The sequence below is a fragment of the Diuraphis noxia genome, unplaced genomic scaffold (assembly GCF_037042655.1).
Source record: "Diuraphis noxia isolate RWA-SAM2 unplaced genomic scaffold, SU_Dnox_SAM2 contig0003, whole genome shotgun sequence".
Lineage (NCBI taxonomy): Eukaryota > Metazoa > Arthropoda > Insecta > Hemiptera > Aphididae > Diuraphis > Diuraphis noxia.
In genome coordinates, this window is record NW_028301713.1 from 10,657,773 (window position 1) to 10,670,489 (window position 12,717).

The following is a 12,717-nucleotide window of genomic DNA, read 5'->3' on the forward strand; positions in this document are numbered from 1 at the left end:
TCAATTTTATTTTATCACATTGCTACTGAATTATAACACCAATTTTATATTTTTGTGTAATTTATATACTATTATTAACATAACCACATGTTAAAATAAATGTAGTTAAATTATTTTGTGTTCTGCAAAACATAGGTGGTTTACTTAAAATTACTCTTCCGAAAAATTCAAAGTCTTGCGTATTATCACTAACAGCTATGCTGTCTGTCAGGCTATATTTATAGTTTACGATATGAATAAAACGTAAACTAAAAAATTGTATATCAAAATACTGTAAATATTAATATTTTTGAAATAATTTCAATAATTTCAGATGCATAATACATTATGTTATTGCGTTATTATATTATGTTAGAATAATTTAAAAAATAAACATATTTTTATAACGCCTGTTCGTTTAGTTGAAGTCATACTTAAATGGCCTATTCGGCCATTTTCAATTTATTTTTTTGTATTTGGTATAAACTATAAACATGCAGCAATCAGTTTTTCAGAGATTAAAAGAATGTTTAAAAACATTGGCGCACTACGATAATTTTACCTACAATGCATTATACAGATCGAAATGATATCATATAATAACGATTGTATACTCGAGTCGGATTAAAATTTGTAAGCGATTTTTACCAGAAAATGCGAAAAAAGTTGTACCGGACGTAAGTTACAACTACTACCTATATACACTAGATCTGCTCGGGATCACTTTACGGACCCGTTTATTTATCACTGTTTTAAAATGTACAATAATCATACGGATCTATCAATACAACACACTAACATGGTAGTGGTACGCGTCGGTATATAGTACTACTTACGTCATAAATATTGTATACATTTTCATTCGTCGTAAACGCCCAACTGTGAACACGTATAGATAATAATACGTATATGTTTCAAGTATACACTGAACACACACAATAATAGTTGTATACTTATTGTATATATAATGGTGTTTTTTAAAATAATAATATATTGTGTACAAATCCATTTGTAATACTTACGCGTTCCAAGTCCTCGATACCCGTGGTATACGGTTTAGGGCACGAAAGAGGTCACGGAAACTCGTATATTGTGCATATCCGCTTAAATTTATCAGCGGAATTAAGTATATGATTTTATTATTATTTTATTTAACCGTTCGCTATAAGAAGAAATCCAATATAATATTTACTATAAAACATTGCGTTGTAATATTTCTGAAAAACATTATATTTGTCCAATGCACACGCCCACAAGCAGACCGATACATATGAGATTAAGTGCCTATACGGTAATAAAGTTAATAAAAAATAACAGCTAATACACTTGAAACTCGCATGAAACACGTATACGAAATATTGAAATCCCGCGTACCACACATTAGTATAGGTAAAAAGATACGCTTTTGATATTACTATTATATTTTAAGCTTGTATATAATAATACAGTTTGATTGATATCATTCAAAAGTTCGTTGAATTAAAACTAAAACAAATACAGGTGATATATCATGTTTTATGAGAGGACACTATACGTCATAATATATAAAGGACAAGGCTGTCAGTCATTACACAATAATATGCATTTATTTCCAGCAGTAATATTGTGTGCATAAAAACTGAGTGGTATATTGGAAGTAGGCAATTAAATTTATTTAATGATTATTTATTTTGTTTTTTTCGTTTACTCGATTTATTTTAATATTTGACTGCAGTAGTAATCGTAAAATCATAATAAGTTTATCATAATAATACGATTTACCGGTACAATAGTTCATTTTTCACACAATATATCACAATAAAGCCACAATGCAGAGATAACTAGCTACGTGATGAAAAACAATAAATCATAATATTACCTCTAAAAAAAAGAATTAGAACGTGTTTAAAATAGCAATAAAATATGTTACAGCATACTTGAACACAGGGCCATCCTTGGATATCAAGGTGTTCACTTATATATTTGAGAGGTTTTGGTTTAAAAAATAATTGGTTTTTTATAATTATATGGTTTCATAGAGAACAAAATGTTATGGTTTCACAGAGAAATTACGAAGGCATTTCTTAGAAATTAAGCATCAAAATTAGCACTTTCATATGTTTATCCGACTGCTCTGATATTTTCGGGATGCTAACTCAAAGGCTCAAATATTGTTTCTACTCCTGCCAGAAGATGGGCGATTATTTTGGAGTTTATTGATTAATAATCAATTAATAAAGTAAATAGTGTAATGTATTGGTTTAGGTAATATGTGATACTGATAGTTCAGTTATCACACATCCTGTACACGTTGATAAAAACCATGCTCTCAGTAAAAACACATTCATCACTTTTCAGTCATCTAAATAAATATATTTTGTCAAGTATAGTAAATTAAGATGTTAATTTAATAAATAACTATGTAACATTAAATGGGGTTTTATTTAATACAAATTTATTGAGTATTTCAATGTAATTCGTTACTGTGATTAACGTTAGATTTTGCAACTTTATTTTCTCTGAGCCTCTGAGGTTAGCGCTACTTATATTTATGTTACAATTATTTTATATAATATTAAAGTATTAACGCAAATTTCAATTATTGGTTAGGTATATGATTACGCTCGGAAATTATTTGGCTTTTTAGTATCGTACGAAATCAAATACTATAATATGACGTATTGGCACTATCGTGAACCGTATCTGTATAATTATTTAAGCTTTCTAAAACGCTAAAACGCTAAGACGAAACCAATGTACCTTTCATCGTCTTTGTCTGTGCTTTCAATGCGGCGCGACAACCGAATCTGACAGTATTCTGTGTAAATGTCTCTTTAGAAATCAAATGCATAGGCATAAATAATTAATAATTACCTTCAATCTATGATAAATCGCGTAACGTGGGCCATTTCATAAAGTCACATTAATTATACATATTTAAAGCTAAATGTGATGTTAGGATAAAAAAAAAAAACTAAAAACTAAAAAATACAAACAAAACCACGAGAATAATTTATAATTGTGATCATTGTACGAATAATATTTTTGCATTAATTTCTTTTAACGAGAATCATCTGCAGCCAGTGGCGAACGCAGGGGGTGGGGGTTAACGGTAGGTTAGGTAAATAACGGTAAATACGTTTTTACAATCAGTAGGTAATGAAATTGTTTTTATTATTATCATCATTACGAGCGTTAGAAGACGGTATATGTATACCATCACTACGTGTTTCAGGCTTAAAGCGCTTATCATCGGTAGTAGGTAGGTACCTATAGATTAGAGTTTGGTCGCTAAATAACGCATATTGTGTTCCCCCTGGTCCGACGCGTCTCCTGCATCCATATAATATAAGTTCACCTCAACTGACACTAAGCCTCGGAAAAATAGTTGCCATATAGTTCGACACATATTTTCTTTGGCCGCGACAATCACTAAAATCAGTCGAACTCGCGCGTGTGTGCGGTAACGGCTAGTCACGGCGCGCATTGTGTGTCGGCACGTTGTCGTTGTCGGACTTTGTGAACAATTCGTATATATATATTATATACGGAAGGCCGTAAATCGCGTTCACGAGCCGAAGCGGATAAACTTCATCGTTGTACCCGAGACGACGACCTCCGCGCGACCTGAAACTTTTTCTGGCACTGCGGTTCGCGGAGATGGCAAAAAAAACCAGTATAGAGTGCTGCCCTGCTGCTATATATAATACCGGTCGGAATAGAGGTCTTAACTATTATTATTATTATATTTCGCGTTACGTCATTTATTGCGTATAGTACAAAATAAAATATAATATATTATTATTTATTATTATTATTATTGTTGTTGTTGTTATTATTATTATTATTATTATTACGATAGAACGCCACCGCGACCAGGCCGATAAAATAGTTTTCTATTACGATCCCCCGACGCTACCCGCAATGGGGTTAGGGGGGGGGGATGGACACAGGATTTAAAATTTGTTGTCGACCAACAATATAATAATATGAGTCCTGCCGCCGATGGCAAGGCACACCGCGGACGAGATACGCGGTTTTATGTGATAACTTTTTGAAACGACTTTGGTCGAACGAGATCGATTATATAATGCACGTATATATTATATAATATTGTGTAATAATATAATACCGGAAACGCTCGGGAATTCCATTATCACTTTTGCCCAAAAGAATGAGAACGTAGTTTGCGAGGGTATCGTGTACACCTCGGCCGTGGTAGGTGGGCCGATGAAGACGCATCCCGTACCAGAAGTTCCGGGATGTTTGGTGGGGGGGGGGGGGGGGGCGGTCGGGGTAAATAATAAACATTTGCACTCTAAATAAAAGAGGATATTGAATCATGACCAGACATGACTAGACGTGTAAGTCGTTCGTAAACAATTTTTTTCACGCCTTTATATTATATTGAAACACATCATCATTCGTCGTTCGAATAATACTGATATTTAATAATATAAATAATATAGATGCGTCATAATACCGCACGCTATGGTTTTTATAAACGTGCATGTTATTATTTTATTACGCACCTCTAGTCCGTTATCTTTAACATTAACGATGCGTTTTCAACTTTAATGTTTGATTTTCATGCAAATATATAGCGAAGACGACATAAAAAAGATAAAAGTTTCCCTGTGCATGATGCGTTAATTTTGTTTCGCTAAAAATCAAATAAATGCATATAACATAATAACTGTGAAAAGTTGGAAATATTATGACGTGATGTGTACTTTTCAGAAAGATTGATACGCCTGCACGATGACGACTATAATGAATGTAAGTTCCTACATGTTTTCCTACGGACATTTTGCATTTGAAAAACGTTGAAGTCTATATAAATGACTCGATTTAACGTGTGTTTAACTTCACCTCGCGATTGTGTCTGTGAGTGTGTATTATTCAAATAAATAAATATTATAAATAATTACAATTAGTCAAGAAAAGATTGGTTTGTGCTCGGAAAATTAGTTATAACTGACGTAAAATATTTTCAATGATATTTTATCGTTTAACAGTGGCGTAGCCAGGGGGAGGGCTGAGGGGGCTGCAGCCCCCCCCCCCCCCCCGAAATGTTAATAAAATTAAAAAATTATTTCAATGGTCTACAATATTCACTCAAAAAGACTAAAATTTTATTTTACTAATTTTAAATTGTCATCTTTATTTTGTTAGTTTTCTATAGCTTCGGCCGTGCTAATAGGTATTTAATGCTCAGCTGTGTAAAAATTTGATCAGCCCCCCCCCCCCCCCCCCCCCCCCCCGAAAAAATCCTTGCTACGCCGCTGTCGTTTAACCAAAAGGAGAAAAATAATTAAGAAATTGTATTAACGAAAAACATCGCATAGGTATTAGGTAATATTGTACGATTTCTGTCTAGGTGCTATATAGGTATAAAATCGCATCTTAGATACCTTTCTTTTCTTCTGATAATTGATATTAGAGCGAGGAAATTGATATTACTCGCCACTCTGTGTCGTGATTTTTTTGGTTTTTATGTTAGTCATACTAACAAGTTATTTTCGCAGTATACCATTAAATTCACACATGAATACAATATCGCATTGTTTCTATAAGCGTCAACCTGTAAATTTATGTTTAAGTATAAGCTCTTTCAAAACGGTTAAGACCTTGAATCGAAACTTCGTATATAATATAATATCACCGAACATCAGCGCAAGTGTATCATCAAAATCTCATCAGGCTGTAGTCTTATGTCTGGGTCTAGTAATAATATAGTTAATGTAACTGTAAAACATCAAAAGTAAGCTTAAATACGTAATCAAACTTTAGAGAGCATCCAAGATGTAAAAAAAGATTTATTATTTTGTTAAAAAATAAAATGTTTTACAACAAAAGACTAATAAATATAAAGAGAGTAATCCTTTTAAGGTTAAATAAAATAATAGATAATATACGGCGTAAATACAGAAAATATAAGTCACCCTTTTTTGAATATAATGATTTTATACTCAGACAACAAAATCCGTCTACCCATGTTCTACATTGTTGAAACGGCTAACAAATAACAATAATATAACTCTGCACGGTTTATTATATACACTCGAAACCGAGGGATTTATTTATTTAATTAAAAGACTATTTAAATGTGTTGAAAAAAAAACCCTGACAGAATTATTCAGAAATTCTACCAACAGAGAGTTTTCTTTAAAGAAATAAAAACTAATTGGTTTTTGAAGAGACAAATTCGTCTGAAAATAATGCGTAGGTATCTACATTATAAAGTAGGTACTCAGTTTTGAAGTGAAATAAAAAAAAAAATTAATTAAATTTCTTAGTTGACGAAAATGTTAATATCGACAACATGGTGTAAGACTTGAAAAATAAATAAATACCTAACTGAAAGCATATCTTCGAGTGAAGGGTAGTCGTTTACTTGACGGATTTAGGTTAAATGATTTTTTAATATCCCGTGGAGGAGAAAGACGCTCTCGATCCCATCTAGCTGCAGTGCAGCGTATTGCTCGTAGCGTAGTATTCAAATAATAATAATATAATATACTTATTACTTATGCAGAACGACCGGTTTCCGATATTGATATAGACCAGAAATGTATACTGACTTATTATTCGCCATATTTAGCGCACCTGAATATATTTCAGTCATCTCGTCTGTCGCCGTCGCAGTCATCGTCATGGTCGCCGAAATTAGCATCCTGCCGAGCATTGCATTAATCAAACATGACATCTGGCGTATGTAAGTGTATAATATATTGCACGTTCAGTATGCGTGTATGCGTGTGCAAGGGGTGGGTGATGTACATTGTGTATTATTTAAGCTACCTAACGTAAATTATTATACACACAATCACACGGTTACTCGAATAAACACGCATGCGCGCGTGTCTGTTTATGTGCGAATGTGTGTGTGTATGTTTTTGTGTTTGTGTGCGCGCGCTTGCTTGCGTATAAATGCGGAAAGAGAGAGAGAGATAGAGATAGAGCTAGAGATAGGACGAGAATCAGTCGGAATTTACATCGAACAAGTGAACTAATAACGCATTCCTGATCCTGACGCCATAACGCGTGTCGGACAAATGGCCAAGTGGTGTTCTGTGTCAGTTATTCGCATTATCATATAAATGAAATGGATACACATCACACACACACACACATGCATAAATATGTATATATGTGTTGTATGTGATGTGTATAATATAAATATATGTGAGTGTTGCGCGCACGTTGAACTGCTGTTGGCGGGGGTGAAGTCGAGAGGGTTTAAGCTGGACAGTGTGTGTGCGTGTAAACATGGACACGGCGATGGACCAAAAACTGTCCCACATTTGTTTGAATAACACACACACAAAACTACACAAGTGGTACAACGAGGGGCCGTTGCTGCTGACGATATACTAACCGAGATTTCGGTTGTTTTTGGGTCGTAATATATTTTGCTATATATATAATATTATTTATGTTTTTTTTCGCCCTTTAACCCGCAGACTTGCGTGTAGCTATACATAATTTTATACGTTGTTATACATATATTTCCTACGAAACCTTATCCGACCTCAATTCGGCTGGCTGTATTAGGATTTATACTCGAATGGACGATTGCAGTCGTAGGTAAACCCGCGGTTCACATCCGACGGCGACGGTGTCTGAGTGAAGTGCAATTCTAGAATGGTTTTTTCGCGAAATCCTACCCCGTCGAGCACACGCACGCACGTACCACATTGCGCTGACGAAGACTGTGGTTTTCTAAATCCGATTGGTGCTATCCAATATATGTATATATATGTGTATACGTGTTTTCTTGGAAAGGATGTGCGTGGGATATGTGACTCACTGCGGTTCGTTTTACCCGTCACTGCAGTGCAGATAACACAAACCAGAACGGAGAAATTGCAATATTATTCTATATCATATTATGTATTTCGTGTTTTTCAAAAAAATATTTTTCAGAATAACATCCAAGTTTTGATATTTATTTTCTTTTTAGCAATTTTTTTTTTCTTTTGGTAATACCTATCATTTTTCGTTTTGTTTTTTTAAACCATTTAATTTCATTTAGTGGCTTACGGTACTCGAGCTCCACTTGTGATTTTACTCTAATCCCTAACACGATATAGTCAACGACTTTAACCCCTTTAAAGTTTAAACCATTTTTTATACAAAACTATTAATATAGTACTTAATATTCGGAGCTACAAAACAGTTGTACGCGATTCTGTGTATGTATTACGTATACCTTATAACATATGTATTAAAACGTAACTTCAACCCAGCGTGTGTTTCATCATGAAATAATAAAATAATAATAATACTGAAACTGTTGTCGACAGTCTTTATTATATTATCTGACATGAAAAGATGAAGAAAATTGTACGTACAAGTATTTCAGGGGAAAAAAGACACTATATTATTTTATTATATTTGCCATATTATTTTGTAAGTCATAATAATATGATTTACGTGGAAATCCGGTAAGTTTAAGACTATTTTCTTATAAAAAAACTCAATGTCGGATAATAGGTATGGGTATAAGATGATTAAATTATATTACTAATAATAAATAAGTTAGTTAACCTTATCAGAATATAATATATCGACCTGCCAGAAATATAATACGCCTAATCGTTTTCGAAGTATAACTATTGGATTTATAATCGTGTTTTATGAAAGTTAATTAAACAGGTTGCACTATGAAAATTTAGGCGTTTCGCTGAAATTTTCACGAACAATTCGAGTAGGGGCTGAGTACCTGTAATAATACGGCGAAACCAAACTTCATGCCAACGTTCCCTTATTGTACCTACTTACGGCCCGTTTCACGATTCGCGATGGTCGAGACGGGATATGCGGCGGTGGCGTAAGTACCTAACATTTTTAGCAAAAAATAAAACGATCTGAGACTTTATTCGGCAACGAAATCACGTAAACACGGATGGGGGTAAAAAATGGGTGCGCATAAAAATGGTCGGTTCCCGCCGTAATGACGGACAAACTGGGCGCGGGCACACGAAAATGTATGGCCACGGTATAAAAGTATTTACCGTGACTTTGCCAGTCATTTCGCATGTCTGTTAAGAATGTCCCTGGCGGTGAATTTATCTCTCGCCTAGAATATAACAACTACGGCGTAAGTCGTCGCAGTCGTCGCAGTCGTCTGCATGGTGGGCTGGATAGAAATAATCGAGTGTGTGTGTGTGTGTGTGTGTGAGAGAGAGAGAGATATGATGACGGAGACTGCAGCGGCAGCAGGCATACTCGCATACAGCAGGCAGACAGAGACGGACGTCGAAAATGTATATACACGCTAAAAGGTCGGAAGAGAAGGACGATCGGGACGAGTGGAACCGACCAGGAAGAAGGACGACGAGTGAGTTAGAGATGTATAGATAGAGTACAGGAACGCGCTCGGAGAAATTATGTATAAGACTCGGCGGAATGCGATTGCCAACCATCAGTCAACCGGCAGCGGCAGCGATAGTGAAGAGTAATGGATAGGGGGGGGGATGAACGACAAAAATATATACCGGCTACTGTTGTTTTTCTCCTCTCTTACTTTTATTTTTCATCTTTCTTAAACTTCCTTTTTTATTTTCGATCTTTTCTCTTTCCTATTTTTTCTTCTTTTTTTATTTTATTTTTGTTATCAAAAATTATGTATTCAAAACGTGCTCGTTTGTTTATTATTACGGGATTTTGCGGCTGGCGGTATACGTGATCGAATTTTTTATCGGAAATTAAAAAATAAATATATATAAAATAAAGCGATATAAGCTCACGTAATTATTTGCTAGTTTATTTTTCCTGCAATATTGATATTTATCAATGTATTAAATTAAAACCAAAAAATAAAAAAAAATACAGCCAAATACATCAGCTACGCGTTTATGTATTTTTATACCGTTCGCGAATGCTCTACAAAATTACATTTCCCCCGCGTACCACGACGTCTGATTTCGACCCAGCTAAACGTATGGGTACACATTTATTAAAAGTGCTAATAAAGAATCGGCCGGTGGTATTTGTATACGCTAGGTATACGAGAACTCTTGAACAAACCAACGTAATTTTTGACCTTGTTTCTTCATTTGCTCTCCAAGATGGATAACTCGATTTACGAATGGTTTAAGGGTTTACGGTAACGCACGGCCTTTCCTTTTCTTTCGCATCGGGTAAACATATATTATCATTTCGAACATAAATGTGCTGCTCCGGTTACAGCATGTATGTGTACACATACACACACACCCTCCCCACCGCACTCACACTTACGTACAACATCTATATATTTTATATATGTGTACAACATACACGTGGTACAGAAATATCACGAAATCGTTAGTGGGTTTTTATATTATTAGGTACCTATATCGACGTTAGTGGTGTATAATAATATACTCCGTGCCAGATAACAATAATAATAATGATAAAATACCTTTGTCTTATGCACCACTCAAAAGCTCTAAATAATACAGCTGGAATTAAAGTACCTACCCAAGTACATATATATTTATGTTTCGTACTATAATTACTACATACCTTTCCGTGTGAACGGTATATTTGTATTATTCGTACAGTTTATTACAATGCTCGATAGTTTGCAATTTTGTATCAATACAAAAGCAAGAGACCCAACCGCCACGCGAGTATAACATATTACATGTAATACTTCGATGCCTATACATATAAAGCATTCCTCTGTCGATTCGATTTTGTTTCGAAACCTGCAAATGCAATATTATTTAACAAAAGCATTGGGCCTATGACTAAATTATACGCCTCCAAGCGTTATTCGCATACGAGAGATTATTACAATGCGAATTATGAAACTTTTAAATCACGTGTAACAGTGTTGTACTACACTGGGATTCATTGCCAATGCCCTAGAGATTATAATATCATTCCTAAGACATTATTGAAATTAATATATTCAATTCGCCATATTGTGAAAGTTTTGAAACATATTTAAGAAATTATTATATTGGTGAAAATCCATGAAATCGGTTAGACATTATTCGTAGGAATGCTAAAATATATTTTTATATTGAAGAAATTATTGACCAATTTGCTTTTGAAAAAAAAGGCGTTTGGGATTTAAGTTTTAAACTTTATTATTATTATTATCCTTCTCAACACGACACTTAACGCTAGAAATTCATCTTTAATTTCTAGCGTTAAGTTATTTATTTGATTTTCAATAATTAATCAATTATTTCAGTTTTAATGTTATAATTAAAAAATAACAATTGAATTACTTTCTTAAGTTTGTTTTTAGTCTTTAGCAATCCCCCCCCCCCGTCTCCGTCCCACCCATAAAATTACTGGCTACGGCACCCGGTCGTGTACTACCGCGATATTTCAGTCAATATATTATAATAATAATAATAATAACAATACTGTTCGTAATGCGCGCTTGTGTTTATTGTGGTATCCTCGAGTGACAACGGCTTGTATAATATAATATTACTTCCATAGAATTATAATTTATCTAAATAATCATTCCAATGTTTCCGGGACGGCACGACAGCAAATGATTTTAGGCATCTCGGTCTGCAGACCGATTTGGCATGAACGCAATTGTTCTTTAATCGCATAATATTATAATAAAATAAAAGAACAATATCAAATGATGATCGGAAACTCGGATGTGCTTATACTCATTGTTTTCTCGGGTTTTGACGCACAAATATATTATGCCTTGGAGGTATTTATATTTGAATAATGTGTGGGTGTGTTGGTTTCAATTTCTATAAAAGTACCTACACAATTCTCGGATTTTTTCGAATGTACGCTTTAGTTTAATAAACCGTGATATTATGTTTTTTAACATTCCCATGTAAACTGACGTGTTTATACTTTTGAAAAAAACTTGTGAACTCGTGTTGTTGAAAACGACTGACTCAATATTTTATATTCAGTCATTCTGCCGATATTGTTTTGAAGGAAAGAATAATTAAATTCAATAAATGCCAATTTCAAGAGAGCTAGAATATAATGAATGTTACGTTGCGTAGCAATGATAGTAATGCGTGGAATTTTACTCGTGACTGACTTCACTTACTCATATGAATTAGGTATTATAAATGAAAAAAAAATTAAATATTCCAACAAAAATAGACGATGACAATATGAACACTGCAGGAACAACATCTTTGCTATTTTTTTTTTCAAGCATTTGATGTATATTATACATAAAGAATTACTATAGACACTGGCGCGTTGCAGTGAACATGTTTTGAAGTGAAAAAAAGTCATTATTGTTTTCCATCATATATTTTTTTATACGTATTACATACATACGAGTAATTACTCACGTATAATAAAAATAATGACGAAATGAAATAGTATGATTATTTCTGACATTTAAATTGTCGCGTAAATATTTTTGTATAGAATTGCACACGATGATGCATAATACGTATAAAGCAAAATAATATTCTACGCTTGCAACTATATACTTATCTACATTAAATATTATTATGTGTTACATTAAACGCGTTATGCTATAATATCGTCTTGCAACCTATGATTTTATGATGTATATTAAATATCGTTTAAAGTCGTATAACGATACACTCTCGACCAGTTGTTATCGAACACGGTTAAATCCAAATTTCTTTTTTATGTAGGTTAAGGTAGTATTCGTTTTTTTCGTTTTTTTCTCTTTTATCTATTTTAACATTTTCTCTGTCTCTATCTGTCTGTCTCTGCAGTCTCTTTCTTTTTCTCCCCTTTTTCGCTTGTAACTTTAAACAAATAAATAAAGGATCCTATAGCTAGGAT

General features: G+C 33.7%; 1 protein-coding gene across 1 annotated transcript in view; it reads left to right on the forward strand.

Annotated features, from left to right (window-relative positions):
• LOC107165601 (neuroligin-4, Y-linked-like) overlaps positions 1-12,717 on the forward strand; it is a 354,388-nt gene that overhangs the window by 258,165 nt on the left and 83,506 nt on the right. The gene's annotated exons all lie outside the window — the stretch shown is intronic.